This window comes from Diadema antillarum, unplaced genomic scaffold (assembly GCF_040938485.1).
Source record: "Diadema antillarum isolate AM-2024a unplaced genomic scaffold, OU_Dant_1.0 seq00001337_RagTag, whole genome shotgun sequence".
Classification (NCBI taxonomy): Eukaryota; Metazoa; Echinodermata; class Echinoidea; order Diadematoida; family Diadematidae; genus Diadema; species Diadema antillarum.
In genome coordinates, this window is record NW_027272106.1 from 442,749 (window position 1) to 462,137 (window position 19,389).

At 36.6% G+C, this 19,389-nt stretch overlaps 1 protein-coding gene across 2 annotated transcripts in view; it reads left to right on the forward strand.

Moving 5' to 3' along the window:
- LOC139708454 (band 7 protein AGAP004871-like) overlaps positions 1 to 19,389 on the forward strand; it is a 168,427-nt gene that overhangs the window by 56,537 nt on the left and 92,501 nt on the right. The window contains exon 1 of one of the 2 annotated variants that reach the window (XM_071620408.1): positions 10,425 to 10,441. The exons of the other annotated variant lie outside the window; for it this stretch is intronic. The gene's annotated coding sequence lies outside the window, so the exon portion shown is untranslated. Of the gene's footprint in view, positions 1 to 10,424; positions 10,442 to 19,389 lie in introns of those variants that run through there. 2 annotated transcript variants of the gene reach the window in all.

The window sequence follows — 19,389 nt, forward strand, 5'->3', positions numbered from 1 at the left end:
AACCCCACCCCAATAAACAAGAGATGTGGATCTGCCAAATTAAACTTTAGATATTTCTTTTGTAATTTGACGAGTGAACATGATATTGGAAGTAGAATTGATTCACTTGATAGTAGAGCCATTTTGCCAGTACAAAACCATAGGATGCATTATTAGTTTCCTGAACAGTAGCAAACTTGGTATTCAATGTGAAGATACATAGTTGAAACTTAGAATGTTAAAATGCGTACAATAAATGTGTAAAACATGCTCATTTTACATTATTGACTGCTATCCAAAAGCAACACCAATTAATGAGTCTCTGTGCCACCAGTTATTTTAAATATGATTCCATACCTTACTTATTTAAGTCATGCTTGTTAGCGTTACTTGTAGATTTTGTGTAGCCAAAGTATCACTCAGTTCAATTCAAATGAAATTTTTATTTCCAATAACACAGATACAGATTCAAAGAAAATAAAATGAACAATGTATTACACAAAAAAAATATGCATATTCTATGGAACTAATTGTTCAAAATAATTGTGTTAATTTAAATGAGGGACCCACATAAAAGACCAACTTGTATTATTGGTCAGATAGGAGAAAAAGAAATTATAAAAGTCAATATATGTGACCGTGCACCTCAAAACGAACATAAAGTCGCACACACTGATTTTGCGTGAGGACTGAAAATAAGTGAAATGGGTCAACCTAGCCGAACTTGACTTTTTCATATTTTCTGAAAGAGCGGGTCTTCTTTTATATTATTGTAAAATTTTGTATCATAAAACGGGCAGGAAAGTGTGTTTTTTAACACTTTATCTCGAACATTTTTGGTAGAATAGTGTGATTAGGTGTGTCTTTAGAATCCCTTTTTCATTTCTGAAAAACCTTTTCCACACTCTTCACTTTCAACTCTAATAACTTTTGAAAGGGTAGTGCTGCTGCTTTGAAAGTTGGCGTTAATTATGGACAGAATGTGTTAATGAGGCGTGCTTAATTTCAGTTTAATTTGATAATCCCTTCATTGTTGTTACTCTGGTGGTTTACTTCCTGTTTTTTGTCCCATTCATCGCAAGGCCAGCACGGTTTGGTAAAGATTAAGCGCTTGAATAGACACTGTACTTCAGAGCCTCTTTTCTCAGCTCACACTTTTCCTGAGTTTGTGCTTTCTTTCCAATATTTAGATAGGTTAGGAGAGTCCATTTGATTGGAGTTATACATCATTTCAAAGCTTAAAGTCTGTTCTTGCAGAATATGGTCTTAACTAAAAATTCATGTCTGGCGACTTTTTGTTTGTTTTGAGGTGCAGGGTCACATATATGGTTTTGAATGTTATGTTAACTGTCCAGGTATTGATATATCTACAGTAATGTGTAATCTTTATTTTTTTTTCAATTTTTCTATTTGACCTTTCCCTGCGTCGCTACCTGTATTTAGTTCACAAGCACCAGCACAAATAAAGTGACCGCCATATGACATTGTAAAACTAATATCAATCCAGCACCACCGGCACCTAATGCTAATATGCCATCCCTCACTGGCTCCTCATTTATACCCCTTCAGCATACTGTTCCATCATTCCAGGCCAACCCAAAGAAATTAATCACCGGTTTGCCTGTTGTAACATTTATTCTGCCTATCTCCATGCCACAAGAGCGCTGGCAATAGATTCCCCCGGGGATATAATGTGCACGCTGTCTTCACAAGGGAGAGAGAGAGAGAGAGAACGTGAGAGAGAGAGAGAGGGAGAGAGAGAAGAGAGAGAAATGGAGAGCAGTGGATGGAAGAAAGAAAAAGAGATACCCGATATTTAAATTGGATTACGGGCATACTTGATTACTGTGAGCGTAATTTTATATGTACGTACGTGAACTTGGAGCTGTGGTCCCACGTGTAGTAGACTAACATGTGCTCTCCTTGTCTCTCCCTGTCTCTCTCTCTCTTTCTATCTATCCATCTCTATCTCTCTCTTGTATCACTCTTGCTCTTTCCTTTTCTGCTTCTGGAGCCCAATATCATTATTTTCCTTGTTATCTCCCTTCATCTTTATTCGCTCTCTTCACTTTGCTCGCTCGCCCTTTCACTTTCTCTCTTTCACTAGTCGCTAGTTTTCTTAAGCTATTTATCTCTAGGGGTTCCCCTTTGATGTCTGTTGGTCTCTTATATCCATCTGTCTTCATTATGGTATTCTTATTGACCTCTTGGTGCACAGAAAACAACAAGTCTGTTTGGCATGAAATGATTGCCACCTGCCCTTACCTTGATACATATTTGGTTTGCTCTATATATTTTGCAATGTCTCTCTTTTCTTCAGCCCCCTAAAGTGAGCCTGATTTTGATCACACATGTTACCTTTTCATTTTGCATGGCAGGAGAGAATTCCCAGGAAAAGTGTTGAATCTGAAAATTTTGTGTTCCTCTCAAAGTACAAACACATACAGGATCTCTTTGTAGATCTTGAATAAATCAGAAATAAAACTGTGTCAGGAAATAACATTAATGCTCAGGTGGGGCTATTGTCAATTGCATCTTCATGCCGATTTATTTGTGCAGGAACCTGTGTTCTTTTAGTAAAAGAGTTTGTTTTGCTGATGCAGGTTTGCCTGTGGATTATGATTATCTCAAAAACCCTCAATCATATACAAGAGTTGGGAATCAATATGGACAGGGGAAAGGAAGGGGGGGGGGGAGGGAGTGCCAAAAACTAAATTTGGTCATTGCACCTAAAGATGATGGCTTGTTGGTGGGCCAGTCACAAAGTCAAAGTTATGCCTCTTTTGAAATGGTACACTGACCTGGTAGATGAGATTGTATTATTTCATGGATCTAAATCAAGTGAGGAGATTACAAAAATTGAAAGAAATAAAGTTGTTTGATTTCTCACTGTTACCCTTCCTATGAATCCAACTGCATGATACTAGAAATAAAGTGATTGTCAGATATTTCTATGTGAGATATTTGTGTGAGATATGAAAATATAAATATTATACCTATGTGCACTCGTTTATCACATTGAAACATACTCATGCATGGGTGTATATCTATATAACTCAGGTGCATTCAACACTGATCAATGATGTACCATAACTGGCAGAGGTCAAGATTTATGGGAATACCCTTCTCTATTGCTGATAGTTACCATGGCAACTGATACTGTGGACTCATGATTGAAATGTAATTACTTGTACCAAATTCAGGAAACCGTAAGAGGTGCTTGGCATATTTCTGATGTGAAAAACAGATCACTAGATTGAATTTACCCAGCAGGATTGGGGTCACGCTGTACCTCAAACAATCTATCCAACTCTTAGCACTGATGTTCACCTTGTATGCGCTCAGGTCTTTGTTTGTTTGCATGTTTGTTTGTTTGTTTGTTTGTTTGTTTGTTTGTTTGAGGTATCACATCATGACTTGGCTCTGAGCCATCAACATAATCAATTTATGACATATGTCGCTCTTTGATTCCTCCTTATTGGAAATGATGAAAACCTAGCTGTACTTACAGACCATGATGCCAAGAATGAAAAGAACTTGCATGTTGTTTTCCTTCAAGACCAATACCCAACTGTGTTCTTGCCAGTCATGTGTTTGATCAGGCAATAGAGTATGAAACCTTATGTCCTTTAGCATTCATTTTCCTCTGTGTTGCCCAGTTAGAATAAACATGAGAACCACATATGGCATACAGAAGTAGTGGCAGCAAACAGAAACAACATAGAGAAACCAAATGTGAAACTATTGAATTATATATTTGTGCATGACTCATGGAAACTCTAGAATAAATCCCTTCAGCTTAGATTAAAACCAAATAAACTTCAAGATACACAATGCAAGAACAAAACCTCCCTTTATGTACTGTGTTTAGTAAATGTTGCCTGTGCAACTGTGTGTGATTTGCCTCAGAATGACCCACTAGATTGATGGTGCATTATACGTAAGTGTTGTACTTATGGTTGTTATTATTGTTTATTATTATTGTTATTATTATTATTTTTCTTATTGTTATTATTATTATTGTTGCTATTATTATTTTTTCTAATTATCATTATTATTATTATTATTATTATTATTATCATCATTACGATTATGATTATGATTATTATCATTATTATTATTATTATCACCATATCATTGTCATTACTGGTATATCTCTTCCATGCAGGTCACCTCCTACTGTCTGTTGTTGTTGTTAGAGAGGGGGAGTCTTGTGTATATTATACTCTTATATATTGAGTACTTGGCTTACTTTCACAAAGAATTTTTGTATTTTCTTTTGATTTTGCTTTGATTGATAAACGTGCAGTAACTGAATTCCCCCCAGGTCTGTACATTGTGTAAACAAGCCATCAATGACAAACAAGGCTCCACAGATTTTCTCAAGCGTCTACTTCAACGTCTTCTAGGTTGCAATATTTCACGCAATGTCGTTTAAGCATGAATAATGCTATATTACACAAACAAACCACACCAAGTGTAACAATGCGACACTCAATCTCACACAGTCTGCATTGGATCATGATACAAGACCGATGGATATGCCTGGTCCATCAGGATGAATAATCTGATGTAAATCCTTTCACTGGGGACAATAAGGCTGTCAATCCCAAGCTCACTTGGTTACAAGAATTCAGTGTTATGTAGATTGGTACAAAATGCAAATTCAATTCACTTCAAGTCACTACATGCTTTTAATGGTCATTTTTCAGGTATTTCTGCAGACTGGCAGAGAAAGCAAATCAGATGTTTAGCCTTTCAACAAGGAGTATACAACAAGTGATAAGATTTATAGATATGTATATGTATATATATATATATATATATATATATATATATGTATATATATATGTATATATATACATATATATATATATATATATATATATATACATATACATATCTATAAATCTTATCACTTGTTGTATACTCCTTGTTGAAAGGCTATATATATGTATATATATATATATATATATATAATAGAATATATATGTTATATAATTATATTTTTAATAGAAATTGACAAGCAGACTAACTTCTTTCCATGTATTATAAATTCTATTCAGTAGATAATTCAGTTTACTTCATTGAAATCACTTTTGTCTAAAAACAATTGTTGTCTCAAACTTCCCTTGGCGTGATTGTTAAAGAAGTCACTTTCAATTTCATTTGTAATGACAGAGAAACCTTGTTCCATGTTTAGCTTTTTTCCCCACTTTGTGCTCTGGCTTTAACTCACATTGCAAATTTGAGAATTACATGATCCAGCTGCGCATTTGCTGAGACGGACTCCAATGTTTTCATGCCGCTAATGTATATGCCCCAGCTAGCGCACCTAAACCCAGTGTTCTGTGGGAACTAGTTGTGCATCCCAATTTGATGGTATTTCCATTTGCAGAATAGGATGATAGGGAGTACAGAGTGCTGCCATTTTAAAAGTTTCCCATCATAGTGCAGTAGGGTTCAAACTTCAGCATACAATAATGTCTCGCTCTGTCATGTACAGGGATCCTTTAAAGGCATTATTTACCAGTCGCAGATGAAACACAAACCCATCTTTAGTGCTTCAAAATAGTTATTACATATGAGTTAGGGATAGAAACAATCAATGTAAAAATGTTAATCAGTATATTCAATGTTGAGTTCTGATAAACACACAAAATGCGAACAGTAGCTGTAATAAATTGTTTCTATAGACTAAACCGTCTATGGTTTTGGTCTACTCAGAAAAATAGTAATATCTCCTTATATTTTAGGCTTTATTGCAAAATGTTTAGATGGTAGGATGTTTTGTGATTAACTAATCTACACATATCCATCAAATGTGATTACTCAAACAGTTTTAAATCACTGCTCCCAGTGATAAACAATACCTTCAATCGTTGTATACAAATGTACTAGGGTAGCAGCTTGTGCATCACAACCTAGATCTGTATAACATGTGATCTGTCATTATGAATTCCAGATAACGACAGCTAACATTGATTTTCTGATTTTGTTATATTCACAATTTTAAGTCTCTAAGTATTTATGCAATGCGCCATTTTGTCTAGCTTTAACTTTGATGTGGTATGAAGAGTGATAGATCAGATAATGACAATTTGATTCAAGACCATGCAAACATGGTCAGAAATAGAACCGTGCATTTCAAAACATTTATCAGACTTTGAATCTCAGAGATGTATGGTAAAGCTATCAAACCTGCAATTTTAACTCTTTATGTGCCATGGGGGAAACCCCCTGTGTGCCACGTTATTCTGAGACGTGGAGGTAGTCATGCTTTGAGAAAGAATTCGGTTTTTCTAATTTGTATAACTTCTACACATTTCTGTTAAGGTAGACACAATAGTGAGCAAACTTAAATATTAATGCCAAACTTTGCTTCAATATAAATTGTATGACATATCTATTTTCATTATTTTTTTTGAATGACCAGTTGCTAAATTACTGTAAAGGCATGACTTTTGCATATAAAACCATAACAGAAACTTAGAATGTACACGCAAATCTAGTTAGGAACACCGCTTGATAGTCAATCACCACATAGAATACAAGCAGTGTGTGGGAGGAACAAAAGCGCGAGAAACGCTTTCATTGTACCGCCAGATTAGCGATTTATCGATCGGTTTAAGCGGCTTTGTGTGTTGAGCAGAATATGCGAAGTTGGCACGCCGTCGACTGAGTCGGACGTGCGAACGTGGCACATAAAGAGTTACCAAATAAAAGATATGTATCATTTTCAGCCTAACCACCTAATTTTGAGGTTTTCCTTTGATGTCAGCACTTTATGTAAACTCAAGTACATGTGGTCACTGGGCATGCATTGTACATGATGATCCTGATGTAATTGTTTAGTTCATGTTTTTGCATTTTTTCCTGGATATGATAATTATTACCCTTATTTTTGCTTTAGCAAATATATCACAAACTGGAAAAGAGTACCAATACTGCATACTCTTCATATTGTCCGAATTCTCCAAAAATTAATATGACTACCCTATCTACTCAATGAATTTAGATCACCTGAAAATTGTTCACCATTTATGGTATCACAGCGAGTTTGTGCAACATTTCTTTTTAAGGGGCATTTTTACATCCGTGCTTCTCAACTGATGTGCTATGTCAACCAAGAATTGGATAAAAAAGATTCATATCATACGTAACTGGGGGACTCCAAAAAGTTTGTAGAAGCCAAAGTGGACCTCTGGTTGAAAAAGGTTGAGAAGTGCAGCTTTGTACATCATATTAGATGAATATCAAATAGGAATTGACCTATGACACAAAACCCAATTCATTTCTTATGTATGTATGCATCCATCATATCAAAATATCCACAAATAATACAATGAAATGCATTGTAGTTTCACATTTAATAGGTAATATGTTTGTTTTTGTTTTGATTTAGTAAGCCAAGAGTGAAGACAGTTGACTTCTTACTTAAAGATTAGCAAAACATTGTGCTCCTAGAGCTGGAGTGTCTATTTACAATATAACAGCCTTTTTTATTTATTCATTTATTTTTATCTATTATCATTATTATTTTTTTTTTCTGCTGGAATGATTTCTGTAAGCTGTGATCATAAAACCACATTAAATTCTACAAGGTGAATGTAGTGTGTGTCACTAAGTATACCACATATAGACAACAGTGGCCATTGTTTGAATATTGTGCCACCTCCTCATTATATCAATTCAGATTGTTATACATGTAGGGCAGGTGGTGGAGCTCTGTAGTATGTTGCAGTGAATACTCCAGTCAATGCATTCATCAGACTAAATATCAACACTGCCCTCTTGAGTTCAAGCATGACCAGTGCTGTATGTTCTGTTTTTCTACCTTCCAGCCTATTACCCCATAACCAGCCTCCTGCTGTGTGTATTACACCATATTTAGAGGGAGAAGGAGAGAGAGAGGGGGTATTTCAGCTCTTACAATGATGTAGCTAATTCATCTCGCCATAATGGGTGATCACTATGCCAGACTTTCACCACAACGTAACTGAGGAGATATCACTCATGGTGCAAAGTGGAAACCCTGTTTTGCAAGCTTATTATTAACATTTTTTTCCCTCATCGTTTTATTATAGTGTCGTGTGGTGACTCATTACCATCGTAGATGAAATTCTGATATAAATGTGAGGTTATGACCGCTGTTCAATGACTTTAATACAGCAGCAAGGTCACAGGATAATAGAGCCAGGTATATTGCCTGTGTAATAAAAAAAAATATTCTGTTCCTTGGTTGTTGTTGTTGTTGGGTTTTTTTTTTTCCTTTCTGGTTATATTAACAATAAATCAACATGATGGACATTTTCTTTCAAGATATTCTGTAGTGGTGTAAAAGTGTGGAAATTAGAAATTTAAAAATTGTGTTCCTCTTTTTGTTCAAAATCAAGCACAATTATACTTTTGCCGGATGCATAGTTTGTTTAATCATCATCATGGTTGGAAACATCACTATCTTTGAGAAAAATACGAAGAACATACAAACCCTGAATAAAAGGATTTGTGCATTGATTATGTATTTTGAGCATCCATTTTCCATCCAATAAACAATGATTTTGCATAGTGTAGAATTCAGCTGCCAAACCAATGATATTACTTCTTGTTCCATCTGAGAAAAAAAAAAGAAAAGAAAAGACAAGTAAACAAATGGACCTTTGCATTGTTTTTGTTGAAAGGGTTGAGAATGGTGAAGGCCCCCCCCCCCCCCCCCCCCCAGTTTCTGCAGCATGTCCAATCCTGGTAAAATATGAGAACAGATGCATTTCATGCACCCTTTGCTGTAGAGAGGGGCTGGAGTTAAAGTCATGATAGGAAGACTGTTTTTGATAAAAGGTCCTTTAGCTACCTTGTTCTGTAGTTGCCTGTGAAATGCTGTCCATGTACCCCTTTATGGTCGTTATAGATTTAATTACCCTTGCTTACATTTAGGAAGTGCCATCATGCTTTTGATTTTTACCAATTTTGACACATGTACATTATAATATCATCACACAGCCTGTTGTTTTGGTTCTTAACCCATTGAGGATGGGCTGATTTTGCCATAATACGCATTTCCCGTTGACACCTGGCTAAGTATACTTGGGACTAGTCTTCAATGGGTTAATAACCCCCCCAAAAAAAACAAACAAACAAAAAACAAAAAACAAAAAACAAAAAACAAAAAACATTTCTGTGGTGGATCCAGGCCAGAGTGCACTGGGTGTAATCAACTGTATTCTCCCTCTATTTTGTTGTCGTTGTTATTGTTAAAACAAATGAAATAACAAGAAAAAAAAAGAATGGAAGGGGTGCATTGCATTCCCTATAACTTTGAAAAGTCACCCCCCCCCCCCTTTTTACAGAATTCCTGGATCTGCCCCTGTGTTTGCTGGTAATACATGTCATAGTTGCAAGTAATTCACTATAGTGTAGAATCAGTACCTGGTGTAGGTAGTTGTCCATTAACCTGATAGCGGACAAACTGAATTTGCTATAGCATACATTTCCCATAGAAACCTGCCTGAGTAAACTTGGGACTAGTCTAGCTCCAATGGGTTAATGAAGTGAAGAAAAATATAATGACCATAAAAGTATCATGAGTTTTACATGGCTTGGTTAAAAGAAGGATGAGGCAAAAAATAGGAAGGAAGATGATGAGGATTGAGGAAGAGGAGGAGATGGAGGAGGAGGAAGATGAAAGAAAGGATGATGATAAGGAGGGAGAGGAATGGTGTGAGGATTTGGTAGGTGTACTATTGCCTCTTAAAAAGTCATCCTTGTACCTATTTCAAGGCCCCCCTCTTGTCTCTCCTCGCATCTGCCGCAAGCAGCGCCACTGACAGTGTAATCCAAGGATTCCAACTCCATTCCCCTCTCATGCCTAGAAGCTTCGACAAGTCTTAAATGTCATGCACATCCTTGATGTTGGGGTGTATGAGTTTTGCATCTCGATAGCAGCTCTAGCCCAGCAGGACAACATTCAGAGCTGACTCTGAGATGTAACAGTCACATGTGACCACTATGCCATAGCTTTTCCCTGTATGTCCATCTAGGGCGGAGTTAAGTAGACTGAGATTAAAGCATATCAGCATTCCATCCTAAGGAGGGAGCAATTTGCTTTCTGTGCTGGGAGGAGTATAGTGGCATAGCTGGCATTTTCCAGCTAAATATATCCATTGAGAAGTTGAGAAACAATTCGAAACAGTCTGCACCAACTGGAGTTGGAGGATTTCTACCACCTCAGCCACTCTCTCGTATGTAGGGCTACATCGCTGGACTCCAAACGTCTGGTGTATTTTCTTCAGAGCTATAGCGGTGGCCTTTTTTTTTTTTTTGCACCGCTCCAGTCTGCTGCTTGCTTGGTGACGTATTACCTCTGGAGCTGGCAGAATCTAGTGATTACCCATCATGCCCGAGTACGAGATGACGTCTGTGAAGCGGGACGCATCGGATGAAAGGGATCTCATCATCATCGGAGGTAGGCTTTGCCAGTGGCTGGAGGAGATTGGTTGTTTGCTCATTGTACACTGCTGTTTGGTTTCACTGGTGACATATACATTACTGTATGGGGGGGGGGGGTTGGGGGAGTAGTGGATGTGGGGGAAGTGTTAGGACTGGAGAATGCAAAAATGGGGTGGGGGGGTGGGTATACATGGAACAAGCAGGAAACTTTCCCTGCGGCTGAAATTAATAGCTGCAGTGGTCTTTCTGTGTGCTTATTATATGCACTCTTCCCTGACTCCTGCCCATGATAATCAGCCTAGATGAATGGAATTGGATGATGGGTGCATTATCATTTTGTTATCATTAATATCATTATAGATATTATTATCATCTTTACTCTCACATGTATTACTGTTATCAATTTTATTATTCTTATCATTGCATTTACTATTCTACTATATTACTCTTGTCATTCCCTTAATTGGCAATAGTATTATCATCATCATCATCATCATCAGTATTTATGTTCTTCTTAGAATAAGATTGTGATATTACTGTTAGATATTTATTTGATAGAAATATTGACAGATACCTTGAGACTTAATCCATCATACAACTTTATCACAGAACTGAAATGATTAAAGGAAGTAAGATTGCCAGAGGTAGTAGGAGGATACTGAGCAGATGGTCTGTTTTAATCAGTGCATGTCATTATTTAATTTCTATATTGAGGTTAGCCATGGGGATCGATTAAAGGAGTTGGGAGAGGAGGGAGGGTAAGGGGTTCAGGGTGAGGTAGATTGCATTAGGGTACAAGTCCAGTATTAAGATTATAGTCTGACAATAATTGATAGAGAATATATATATATATATATATATATATATATATATATATATATATATATATATATATATATTTTTTTTTTTTTAATGGGATGGTGTGGTTCTTGACTTTGCTGCTGAGATTTGTCAGATGAGGAAGGAGGGTATAGAAGTAGAGAGATGTGAAGGGAGGTCGAACTGGGGAAGGAAGGCAAGCAGTTAGAGTAGCGGTCACCTCTCTAATTGCTCTCCCTTATTCCCCAGTGCACAATATTATCTGAACTTCCTAGAGATGGACTTTAGAGGTATGTTCTTTGAATTCTTTAGAGATGGACTTTTGGGGTATGTATATATGTGACGGTGCACCTCAAAACGAACATAAAGTCGCACACACTGATTTTGCGTGAGGACTGAAAATAAGTGAAATGGGTCAACCTAGCCGAACTTGACTTTTTCATATTTTCTGAAAGAGCGAGTCTTCTTTTACATTATGCTAAAATTTGGTATCATAAAACGGGCAGGAAAATGTGTTTTTTGTAGCAGTTTATCTCGAACATTTTTGGTAGAATAGTGTGATTAGGTGTGTCTTTAGAATCCCTTTTTCATTTCTGAAAAACCTTGTCCACACTCTTCACTTTCAACTCTAATAACTTTTGAAAGGATAGTGCTACTGCTTTGAAAGTTGGCATTGATTATGGTCAGAATGTGTTAATGAGGCATGCTTAATTTTAGTTTAATCTGATAATCCCTTCATTGTCGTTACTCTAGTGGTTTACTTCCTGTTTTTTGTCCCATTCATCGCACAGCCAGCACGGTTTGGTAAAGATTAAGCGCTTGAATAGACACTGTACTTCAGAGCCTCTTTTCTCAGTTCACACGTTTCCTGAGTTTGTGCTTTCTTTCCAATATTTAGACAGGTTAGGAGAGTCCCTTTGATTTGAGTTATACATCATTTTAAAGCTTAAAGTCTTCTCTTTCAGAATATGGTCTTAACTAAAAATTCATGTCTGGCGACTTTTTGTTTCTTTTGAGGTGCACAGTCACATATACAGAAAAGGGCAAAGTAGATGATAGGGAGATGTGAGACAGAATGGACATGTTTCCACAGCAGGATTGTGTGCTGAAATCTCTATCCTGATAGAAGATACTGAAGTTGATCCATAGCAGATATGTAGGTCTATTAATTGGCCTATCAGTATGGTTCATCATAATATACTGTAATGCAGGATGGAGGTTATGCTAGATGATGTGGACATCAAGAAGGGGTGTTGGTGAGAATGGAATCATTGCTGGGAGGGGAACTGGCCATACAGGGAGATTGTGAGACTGGAAGCATGCATCCTTCATGATACTTCTGACAAAATACCCCCCCCCCCCCCAAAAAAAAAAAAAAAAAAAAAAAAGTAGTAGTAGTAGTAGTATAATGGAAGAAAAAGTAGAAGAAGAAGAAGGAGGAGGAAGAGGAGAAGGCATAGATACCTTGACCAGTGTGTCTCCTTGTCCCCACTCCTGGTGAAAAATTGCTACAGTCCTTCAATTTAAATTACATTTTCATTTAATTTTTGTGTTTCTCATTGAAAAATGCATGAAATGTAACGATATAAGACAAAACATGACATTCAGCTTGAATAGGATGTACAAGGAAAATATGACTGATATAGAACATTGTGGTCAAGATATCAAATTTTAAAACTCAGTAAATATGCTGGGGAAATATATAATGTAACCTACTTAAAAGCAAGCTATTGGTACTATGCAAGTATTAGACATGTTTCAGCACAAATATAACTCGAAAAGTTTGAAAAATGTTTCAGAGATTTTAGTCTCTGGACAGCAAGTATTACTGTAACTTTTGGATTTCAGTGCTGTATAATTGCCCCATCACCGAGGCAGGTATATCTCTCTTTGACATGAGATACTAGATCCTCACATGTTGTCCAAGCTTTGATAAGTCTTCTGTCAAGCAAATGTCCTTCAGAGTACCGTGCTTTGCTGCAGATGAGTATATCTCCTTTGGTTTAAAATAAAAAAGAATCATGTTATGAGTTTCTTTTCATATCAGGCTGTGATAGCAGTACTACCTCACATGAGACAGTCATTGACTGATCTAGTATAATCCTTTAATAAGTTAATGATTTACCATCTAACTAACTAAATCCAGACGCACCCAAACTATCCGAATGACAAACCCTAAGAACAATGATAATATCTCATGAAAAGACCTGTTGACAAAATTGTTCCTGCTGCCTCACCTATGTTTTGGGTGAAGAAAAAAACAGAGAGAATATACCGTATGTCCCCCCCCCCCCCAAAAAAAAAAAAAAAAAAAAATTAAAACATAACCCTCCGCAATGATAACTTTAAAAATAGTGAATCAATCCAAATACAAGTTCAGGGTATAAAACTATAACTTACTACTGACATCTTTCAGAAAACCCCATCCGATTTGCTTCAGTGGTCAAAGAGAAACAAGGAGTTTGTAGAGCATGTCAGGAATCCCTTCCCTCCAAGTTCTGTCCATTGTGTTCACACATTATTCAGTTCCAAGAGCATCCAAATGCTAAACTTGGAAGAATCAGACCCATGACATAATTTACAATGATACACATTTCTCTGTGACCACTTAACCAAATTGAATTGGGTTTTCCTCAAAATATAGCTAAGATGTTATAGATTATGACCCCAAAGTAGCATTTAGACAGTTTAATCATCTTGGTAGTTATCAGCGTAAAAATCCATTTTTATTTATTTATTTTTTTTTTTTTTGGGGGGGGGGGGGCACATACTGTATTGTATACCTACATTTTGAATGCTCACCTTACATCAAAACTTTTTGGAAGCATAAACTTCCAGTCAATGAAATTAATCTCAGTCAAAGAGATGGTGTTTAGACTGTAAACAGCCGATACGCTGAATATGTGCAGCCCTTCATATTTTTCTTCTTTTCTCATGATATAGAATGAAGAACTTATGTTGAAGACTTAATGCCGGAAATTTGATATTCATCTTATATACGAGGGGCTAAGAGAAATAAACTCTAAATAGCATTTTCAGGACCAGTTTTGTTGATACGTGCTGATAATAAGGCAGATCTTAACAAATTCATATTTTGAGTTTTCAGTAGTTCTGAGAAACAAATTGCAAACCCCAATTTCAATGAAATTAGTGTCAGCATATTTTCAGTTCAGTTTAGTTCAATTACTATGATAAAATCATTTCCATCAAATGAAAAGACGTGTATAAGGAAGGAAAGTCTATCTTCAGTTTACATACAGCAAACATATGCTCATACATGACCCTCCATACAAACACCACCTTCAGTGATACAAGGTTAGCAGATATTTCATTGACCCTATGTCACACACATTTATTTCCTATCCATAGATTTTTGTGAATAATTTGTACACATTAGACTCACTGACACAAAAAGGTTTTCAGTTCATAAATGTCCCTTTCACAACCCTGAAAATTATATTCCTTCCATAAGCTTGCATATTGTGGAGGCAGGGCATTCTAACCTTTACTCGACGGCTCAGAGGAATTAAAACTGGACATTTCTTTACAATGGAGGTGGAAACAGTGCTATAGATCTCTAGTTTATTTATTTGGACCCTGAAAAACATTCCAACCATTTGTACAAAAGAGAGCATATTCTCAAGTGACATGGTCCTAGAGGTTTTTCATTTCAATTCTGAGGTGTATTACCATAAGATTTCATACACAATGTTGGGAGACATTATTCTCTAACAATGCAAAATTTTGTGGCATTTGCAAAAGGGATATACCTTAACCCATTGCGGATGGGGTGATTTTGCTACAACATGCATTTCCCATAGACACCTGCCCGAGTATAATTGGGACTGGCCTTTAACAGGTTAAATGGCAGCCAATGAGGAAACGAGAATGGTGCCAACTCCTATTGTATTACATGCATTTTCTATTAAATATATTCGTAACATGAAACATGAGCAATAGTGATATCATATTTGTTGGGGAAGTGGACATTTGATTCCACCCAAGGACATATTGCAATATGTTAGCACTTGTCTGCATCCAACAATCTTCAAGTGTGTATCATATGTCCCTATAGAGATGAATGCTAGCGATGCTGGTAGCTAGGGTTATTTTGGAGTAGAAAAGCCCCCTTTGGTATAGAGAGTCTGAGCTGAGAAGACTATCATACACACCTAAAGTGTGATTGGTAAATGGTGTTAGCACTGGAACCTGTTGACTAATGAGTGAGCTAGCCTTTCTATAGACCCTTGGTGCCATATTAAACATGCATTAAGGAGTATGTAATTACATTTGGCACACTTAATTATGTCATTCGGCCACCTAGTTGTTTCCTGCAGAAATACATACAGCATGTTAACATCATCAATCCAATGTGCAATCGAAATCACTTAATTGTATTAAATTGCTTTATATTTACAGATGAGTGAAATTGCTGTTTTCTACAGTGGGCAGCAGATCATAATTGGTTTCTACTTGTAATAATGAGTGTACATCTTTTGTTGAGAATCAGAAACACTTTAGTCAGTGTATTGTTTCTGTGGAGGAAATTATTATCTTTTCTTTTTGTATAGGTTTATATAATACACTGCAGTACATTCCAGCCTCATAAGGCTCCTGTCTCGGATGTCATAACAGAATCAACATAATGGACAGACAGATCTATTGAAGTGTATAATTAACAGTAGATTAGTAGAATGAAATTGCAGTACCCCTAACAAAAAAGTACCATGCATATTTTATCATGGCAATATCATGGTAAAGTAACAATTACCAAACCATGATCAACAGTAATTTTGCCACAGTAATATAGTGATAATGTACCTGATACATTACCATGGTAGTACTGCAAAGAAATTACCATGGTACATTACCAACGTATTACCACAGCAAACTTACCATGTGCATGGTACAGTGGAAAACAATTTTAAAGAAAAGTTTGGTCATAGTCATATTGATGATCACTGATTACATTAATGAAGCATGTTACATAGACAGTACCCTTGAATAGAACCCCCCCCCAAAAAAAAAACAGAAACAAAAAACAAACGAACATGAGTCTAAAGATACTTGTATAAACAAACCAGCTGGAAAATTTTGAAATCATATAATGTGACTTTTCACACATACCCATTTCTCTGCTAGCAAAGTAAAGACAAAAAAAAAATCCATAAAGTCTTTGAATGCGACAATTGTAGGGAGTGAACAGACATCGTGTGCACAGAGCCGCAGCTATTGATAGAGGTATATCTCGGTGGTGACATCGGAACCTATGAGCAATTAAACCATCCCCACTCAGCAAATATAGGGAGCGGTTGTCAAGGAGACGAAAAGGGTTGGAAGCTATACAAGGGCAGCTAGGGGATAGAATAGAAGGGAAAATAAAGCAAAAGAAAGTAAAGGGAAATCTATGTCACTTCAACCCGTCACTCAGTCTGTCTTTCTGTCGCTTTGTGAGGGTTTGTAATCATCTGATGAAAAGTGGGTCCTTTTGATCTCTGGCTGAGATGACTGACAACGAGCATTTGATATCTCGTTTGGATATTGATCGAACACTGATGCAATGAAAGCACCCGAAAGGTCTGAATCGGAGACTACATTAATGACATGTTGAAGCTTTCAATAGACCAGCTGCAGGTAGCTGCCATGCTCTCAGTGTTAGAGGCATTTCATATTTTCAGTCAGAATTTGAGGAGATCCCAATCAAAGTGCCACCGCTTTATAAAACAACAGATATCGTAAAAATAAAAATCACCAGTCATCCTGAAAAAAGTGTGATAACCGTCTATTTGACTTTGAGATTGATTGGTGTATTAACGGAACATATATAATTTGCTATCACCTGTGTGCACCTGCATTGATGAAATAAGGAATACCTTTGTATGACATTTGCATGGGTTATCTTTGCTTCACTGGCCTTTGTGGATGGATCATGAATTTCAAGTCGAATTGAACAGTTTTGTGGTTAAGTGAGCAATTCAAAGACCCGTGGTATATTGCGCTCTCATTGGATCTGGTCATTCCCTGCATCTCGTCAAATGTTTACTGGTAGATTGTGGGTAATCACCATCTGATAATGACGTCCGTGGAGCCCAGCGACCAAGAGCCTAAAGTGTACAAAGAGCCTCAGTTTGCCAGCATCATAGGTGGTAAGACCAACTGTCTATATGGCATATATACCCAAAAGCTTGTTGGGATGATTATCTGTATCTGGACCAATGTAACTCTACCCTCATCAAAACTTCCAGGAATATGATTAACCCACTGAGAATGAGTCCCGAGTATACTTGGACAAGTGTCTATAGGAAATGTGTATAGTAGCAAAATCAGCCCATCCTCAATGGGTTAATATAGCAACCCTGTAGTGATGAGTATACGGTATAGTCCTCAGATGTTTATCTTTGTATAGTTCCTTTTAATTCTAGAGTATGTAGTTTATGTGCTGTTATCTCCCAAGTAGTGCCCATGTGTGCTCATGCACATGCTTGTTTCTTTTATTGGCAAGTAGGGCCTATATCTTTTTTCCACTGTGCTATGTATATACAATGACTGTTATTCGAAACCATTTCTTAATATCATTCTTTTCCATCACTTTATTTTCCTCATAATGTCATTTCTGCGAAGTATACATTGTTTTATATGTGTACTACAGTGTATGATACATTCATGTGCATAAAGATTTAGTACCATTCTTTATAGTGTGCATGCCTTACTTTTTGCTTGTATACTTTGCTCTCTGAGTGCACTTTAATTGATGATCGAAATAAAGATTTGAATTGATTCTACTATCTTCGTATTGGCATAATTTTTCTGTTATATAGTGCTTTAAGTTATGGTAGCCCATTAGTACCTTATTGTATTTTTTCTTACCTTTTCACTGTTAGCCTTGGCTTAGTGAAGGAAGCAGTAAAGTTTCACACCAGTTTACAATGGATTTAGAAAAGGCGCTTACTGCAGTTATGGAGATTGATTGGCAGAGTAGAGTGGTACAGACACAATGTGAACTAAACAAAGAAATACCCAAGTTTCCATGCACCAGGCACACCTCACATTGTTTTGTTTGTGTGTTTTTTATTGTCCCATATTCCACATTTCAACAAATAAATAAACCATGAACATAACAATACAAAAGCATGGATGAATTGTCAAGTACAACTTTAAGACAATTTAACATGTGAAATATGAAGAATCTACATAGAAGCATTGCTTGTAGGGTGTAGATTCCCAGATGCGGATGTGAGATTAATTCTTTCTTGATATTTACAATTGAAAGGAATGACATTTTGTGAATTGGGGAAATATAAACGTCAAAGAATAAAAAAGACAAAGAAAAGACTAAGAAAACAAGACTTCTCGAGAGTTGTGTGATCACCCGCGCGAGGTACAAGTCAAATACAGTGTACAATAGCAGAAATACAAAATATGCACAAAGAAGGTCCAGGAGATAATAAGAAATCGCGAGCGAGGCACATGTTACATAATCGATAATGACAGTAATACAAAGTATGGACAGAGAATTTCAAGGAGGATTGAAGAATAGCTGTGAATATGAATTCAGAAAAACTAGTTTAAGTTTATGCTTAAATGAATTATTAAGAGATTGAGATTGGATTATTTCTCTATCCAAATCATTCCAAAATTTAGGTCCTGTAGTGATAGATATTGTTTTTAAAGCAGATACAGTCCATACAGGAGAAAGATGAAAGGATTCTTTTTGTCCAGTGGGGTAAGAATGAACTTCAGTATTTTTAACAAACATCGAGGAAAACACATCAGGAAGACCACCTGAGTTTAACTGATACATGAATGATCTGATATTGAAGTATTATAAATCGTGGATCTTAAGTGTTCTACTGGATGTAAGATCTTAAGTGTTCTTCTGCATGTTACATGCATGTACTCAAACAGACAAACATATGCATACAAATATATCAACACTTATATAAACATAATTATGTCTGCACAGACACAAATGCTGACACACATGCACACACACACACACACACATGCAAGAGCATCCACAGATGGTGGACTAATAGGTCAAGGGCAGTCTTTTCATTTTCACAGGTTGTGATGTAGTTCCAAGACAAGTTGAACAGAAGTGGATCTAGAGGGGGGTGGGGGGGTTGCAACCCCCCCCCCCCCCCC